Source organism: Mustela erminea, chromosome 14, assembly GCF_009829155.1.
Source record: "Mustela erminea isolate mMusErm1 chromosome 14, mMusErm1.Pri, whole genome shotgun sequence".
Classification (NCBI taxonomy): domain Eukaryota; kingdom Metazoa; phylum Chordata; class Mammalia; order Carnivora; family Mustelidae; genus Mustela; species Mustela erminea.
In genome coordinates, this window is record NC_045627.1 from 81442469 (window position 1) to 81448468 (window position 6000).

The window sequence follows — 6000 nt, forward strand, 5'->3', positions numbered from 1 at the left end:
GAGACCCTCCCACAGGCTGTGCAGCGCCTAGAGGGTGCTGCCCGAAACTTCTCTTTTTTATTCTAGTACCATATGGGAAACCACTGTTGGAAGGTTTTATGAACGGGTGTTTGTGTGTGTATGAGTATGTGTGTTATATGTGACTTGATTTCCATTCTGGAAGCACCTCTTGGCTGCAGTGTGACCAGGAATGGGAATGGGGGAGCAGTTAGGGAACCAGGGAAGGATGGTGGGCAGTTGGCCTGAGATGATTGTGGAAATGCCCGGGCCTCTGAGAGCATTCAAGAGATAAACTTGACAGGATGCAGTCTGGATTCAGAAATGGAGGGTTGGAGAAGTTAGGGTTGACATTCGAGGTCCCAACTTACAAAACAGGGTGAATAGTGGAGCCATTCACTGAGATGGGAAACACTGGGACAAAGTCAGGCAGGCAAAGGAGATTGGGTGGAGGCAGCATGTGGAAGGCCTTGAGTCCTTCCTCACAGAACTCTCTGGGCCTTGCCCCTGTCCCCCTGTAGCTCACGTCCCCACGGAGGAATTTCCTTCTGAATTCTGGGCCATTCTCAACTCTACCAACAAGCTTCAAGATTTCTCCTCATTGAACATCACCACTTTGCCGTGTTTTCATACTCGAGGAACTCAGTTCAACCTCTGGAAGAAATGCAATTTCATCTAGACCAGGTCAAAGCCAAGTTCACTCTCCTTTTGGTAAAAAATAACAGGATCAAGAGCCACCATTCCTTGCAGGGCACGGTGCTTGGTGCCTAATATTTGCAACCTTATCTGAGCTCGGGACTAAGTCAGATCTCCAGCAAGCGATGAGCCTGGTTCTGGTTCCAGCAGTCAAGGAATTAATTGATTGAACAGACACTCCATGCCAAGAACCTACTGTGCTATGTTTGGCTCTTGGGATACGAGATATGGATCTGTCCTCAGCATGGGGTGAGCAAAAGTGGGGAGACCTACGTGAGCTACTGTGTCATGGCTTGAAAAATGATCTGGCAGGGAGGACACACATACTGAGACCTGACTAGAGGCAGAATGAAGTGATGTAAGTAGTAGGTCCTGAATTACAGGGGAGAAGGGATTCACTTACAGGGAGGATTGGGCAGGCTTCCTGGAGGAGGTGGCACTTGCTGGGGGTGTGTGGGGTGAATAAGAGTTCAGGATGTGGAGTGGATGAGGGAAAGATATTCTGGGCACAGAAATCAAAGTCAAAGTGCAGGGTAGGTTTGGGGAAAGGCAGGTGGAAGGGGCTGCTGGGATGCAGGGCACATGATGGGGAAGCAATGAGAGAGGAGGCAGAAGTTAGAAAGGGCCAGACAGTGGAGGTCTTCCTGTGCTAAGGAGTTTCGAACTGACTCTGCAGGTGGCCACAGCTGTGACAGGTTCCCGAGGGAAGGGAGTGGGAGTACAGGGCCTGTAATTTAGAAAGATGGCTTGGGCGGCAAGGGGAAAGAATGGATTGGAAAGGGGAGATGTTAGAGGCAAGTTTCCAGATTTAGGTCACTATTATGGGCTGCATTGTGTTTCCCCAAACACCCTAACACCCCGCACCTGTCATTGCGATCTTATTTGGAAATAGGGTCTTTGCCGATGTCATCAAGGTGAGATGAGACCATCGGAGTGAGTCCTAATCCGACGTGACTGGGGTCTGCATAAGAAGAGGCAAATTTAGACACAGTCACACACACGAAGGGCGCCGTGTGGCAGCCATGGAGGCAGGGAGTTTGGCTACGCAATGGCAAATGAGGGAGCGCCAAGGAGCGCTGGTGTCGGAGAAGCTACGAGAAAGGCATGGGACAGGTTCTCCCTTGAGTCTTAGAGAGAGGGCGTTCTTGCCAACACCTTGCTTCTGGACTTCTGGCTTCCAGAACTGTGAGAGGGGAGGTTTCTGGAATCTTAAGTCCTCTGTGCCGCCCTGTGCTCCCCTGAAGCCCCAAATTGCTCCTGGCCCTGGAAGAGCCGTTATAATGGCAGGGGCAGCAGGGGCAGAAGTGACAACACACTATGGGGAGACTTTATAGCCCAAAGGTTGGTCCCTCCAACAGCTAACTTGGAGTCAGATTTGCCCTGTGCCTTGCATGAAGAGGCTGCTGCCTCCTGTCACTGACTCAGTGACAGTTTAAAAATGAAAGTGAGAACCTCACTCCATAATTAAAGAATGCAAATCAGAGCAACAAAGAGGGCCATTGTTCATGCATTGAATTGGAAAGAAATTAAATTAGGTGTTGGGGACAGGGGAGGGAGGCGGTGTGTGGCAGTCAAGCTGAGAGTTGTTGATGGGAGTGGAAATGTGTGCAGCCTCTCAGGGGGACCGTCTCTCACATCTGTCAAAATGTTTTGTGCAGCGACAGGGTCCTGTACAGCGTAGGCGAGTTCCTACGCTGGTACATGTCTAACCTATGATCGTGCTTGCAAAACTGTGCTAATTTGTATGTGTAAGGATGCTCACTGTAGCACTGTTTGTAATGGAAACACTAGAAAAAAAGTAACTAATTTTATGGGTCAACACGAGTAGACTAAGGGATGCCCAGATAGCTGGTGAAAAATTATTTCTGGGTGTGTCTGTGAGGGGGTTTCCAGAAAAGAATGGCACTGGAATCGGCAGACTGAGTAAAGATGGATCCCATCAAAGTGGAGGGGCAACGTCCAGCCTGGTGAGAGCCTGAGTAGAGGCACAAGGTGGAGGAAAGATGGACTTGCTCTCCACATCACCTGGCTCATCCATCTCCTGCCCTCAGACATTGGCACTCCTGGTTGTTGGGTCTTTGGACTCAGACCAGGACTTACGCCATTGACTCTCCTGGTTCTCGGGCCTTCAGATTCAGGTTGGAAACAGACCACAAGCTTTCCTCCCTGGGCCTCTGGTTTGCAGACAGCAGATGGTGGGACGTCTCTGTCTCCGTAGGATTGCATGAGCCAAACCCTCATACTCAATCTCTTTCTGTGTATCTCCTGTTGGTTCTGTTTCCCTGGAGAACTCCAATACACAGCCTACAGGTTGTTTGGTAGGAAACTGGGTAATTTTATTACGTACATCAATACAACGAATTACTAAAATTAATTGGGAGACTATTCTGGGGTAACTGGACTGCTCTATGGAGTATAACTTGGTACAAGGGCTTTTTTAATGTTTTAAACTAAAATAACTTAATTTGAGCTGGAAACATAATTCTATAACTTGGAACTAGTAAGAATGAACAAATGTTTGCCAATATAGCCCTCCAGGTCTACTTCTGTGTGTATTGCCACAGACTTGCATCATATAATCAACAAAAGACAGGGGCGCCTCAGGGTGGCTCAGTGGCTTAAAGCCTCTGCCTTCAGCTCAGGTCATGATCTCAGGGTCTTGGGAGCGAGCCCCACATCGGGCTCTCTGCTCGGCAGGGAGCCTGCTTCCCCCTCTCTCTGCCTGCCTCTCTGCCTACTTGTGATCTCTCTATCTGTGTCAAATAAATAAATAAAATCTTTAAATAAAACAAAAGAATGTTCCCAACAGCTCCATTTATAATAGCCCTAGTGGAAACCGATGCAAATATCCAAACATTGTAGACTGGGTCAATGAATTGTGGAATCACAGATTATTGTGATTATCATCAGATTATTGGAAAGCTACGCAGTGATGAAAACAAACTACTTCTCTATGCCACAACCTAAGTAAATCTTACAGACGTGATGTTGAAGTAATGAAGCCAGACATAAAAGACAGTGTAGTAGTACACACCACATGATTCCAGGTGTCTGAAGTGCAAAATCCCGTAAAACCAAATGAGTGATAGAAATCCAGGTGGGGGCCAGGTAATGAGCGGGGTGAGACATGGTAGAGTCTGTTTCTTGGCATAGGTGGTAATTATTTGCATGTGCTCCCTTTGAAAATTCATCAAGCTCTGCATTGATGGTTTTGGTGTTTTATAAATGTAATACCTCAACCGAAAATTTACTTAAAAATAGATATCACCCAACAACAAAAAAGAACAAACAGCCCAATTAAAAAGATGGGCCAAGGACTTGAGTAGACATTCCTCCAGCTCTGCACATTGGCAGTATCATAACCAATGAGGTTTATCTGAGGATCGATTATTGCTAATTGAGTAGACATTCCTCCAAAGATATATGGATGCCCAATACACACACAAACAGATATTTAATATCACTAATCGTTAGGGAAATGCAGATCAAAACTGGAGTGAGATACCACTTCCTTCCCCTTTAGGACAACAATGGCTTGAAAAAAAGAGGGAAAATGACAGGTATTGGTGACGATGTGGGGAAATTGGAACACTTGCTCATTTCTTGTGGAAATGCAAAATTGTGCAGCTGCTGTGGAAAATGGCCTGACAATTCCTCAATTACCATATGATCCAGGTCTTCTACTTCTAGCCATGTATCTCGAAGAATGTAAAACAGGGATTCAACAGCACTTGTCTAGGAATAGTCAGAAGATGAAAGTAACCCAAGTGTCCATCCAATGATGAGTATGTCCACACAGCGGAATATTATTCAGTCATAAAAAGGAGCAGCCACAACAGGGGTGAGCCTTGAAAACATTACATGAAGTAATGAAATAAGCCAGATACAAAAGGATCAATATTGTATGAAATCCCTGTGTGTGCGGTACCTGAAATAGAAAGATTCATTGAGACAGGAACTAGAATGGAGGTTACCATGCTCTGGTGGGAGGGAGAAAGGAGTTAGTATTTAATGAGTGTGGAGTTTCAGTCTGGAATGATGAAAAGTTCTGGAAATGGATAGTAGTGATGTTGCCTATGGTTATGCATCCGACAGTTTGAATGTCCTTAAGGCCACTCAACTGTACCCTTAAAAGGGTAAATTTCATGTATATTTTATCATGATAAAAAAGAACTATGCTATAAATAAGAAATAGAGATCTATGTGATTTGAAATGATCATTAAAACCTATTAAGGGAAAATCCGAGAACAGCATATATAAAGAACCTAACTCTAATTGATTATTTTAAAAGCATATGCAAATAGATACAGTTGCTTTAATATTTTAACCAAAGGATGTGCAAGAAAAGTTGGTGATGCTTATCTTTACAGAGGACAGGAAGTAGCAGGGAGAGGAGTGGTCCTTTTTTACCGAAACCTTTCTCAGCATCTCACCTTCTCCAGTTTGTAGGTCAGTCCTCTGGGGAGTAATCCCAAGCTGAGCCCCTGGGTGGGAAACAAGCCAGCAGACCTCTGGCTTTAATGCACCCCCAGGACAGTGTGACATGGGACAGGCTGACCACCGCATTTAGGAACGAGCAAAGCTGGTTAGTCTGGGGCTCTGGTTTATGGAAGACCTGGTCCAGTTCATTTTTATAGACCAAATTATAGAACTCTTCACCTTTGTTTTATGCAGTTGTTTCGATAGTAGAAACTGAAGTACTTGTCCAAGAGGGTAAGGGAGAGCGAACAGGTATGATTTTGAACAATAATCTGCTGTGTGCTTACTGCCTGCAAATTACTGATGTTAGCGGAGTTGGTTCCCGGAGGAAGCATCTACGCTCCTAGATGGGTTTTGGACTTTCTAGAGACTCAGTGGAGCTGTTTGCATTAGTATCACTGTGAAGCAGAGTCATTATTCCATCTAATCTGTGACAAGGGTGACAATGGAGCAGAGCCTTGATGTCCCCTGACTGCCTTCTTGGTGGAAAACGAACTTCTTGGACCTGAAGTATTTGTCCAAGGAGCTGTTTACTGCAGTACCTCACAAGCGTGCAGGAAGAAATCCCACATCTTCCCCGAATTCAAGGAACATGGTTGTCACTTGTGTCAAGTAGCTGTAGAGTAGCTGTCCCCAGGAGCTACAGAGTGTTTTTACTCTGTCAAGGGGGCCCAGGAGACCTGAGACAGAGGCCACTTCAAAACGATGGGGACAGGGTGTTAATGAAATACCTCATCACTGAGAAGTTTCTAGTTGATTCCAACGTGTAGCTTCCCTTTGGAGGAACATTGCTAGTTTAAAAAAATTAAAGTGTAGTCAGTGGGAAG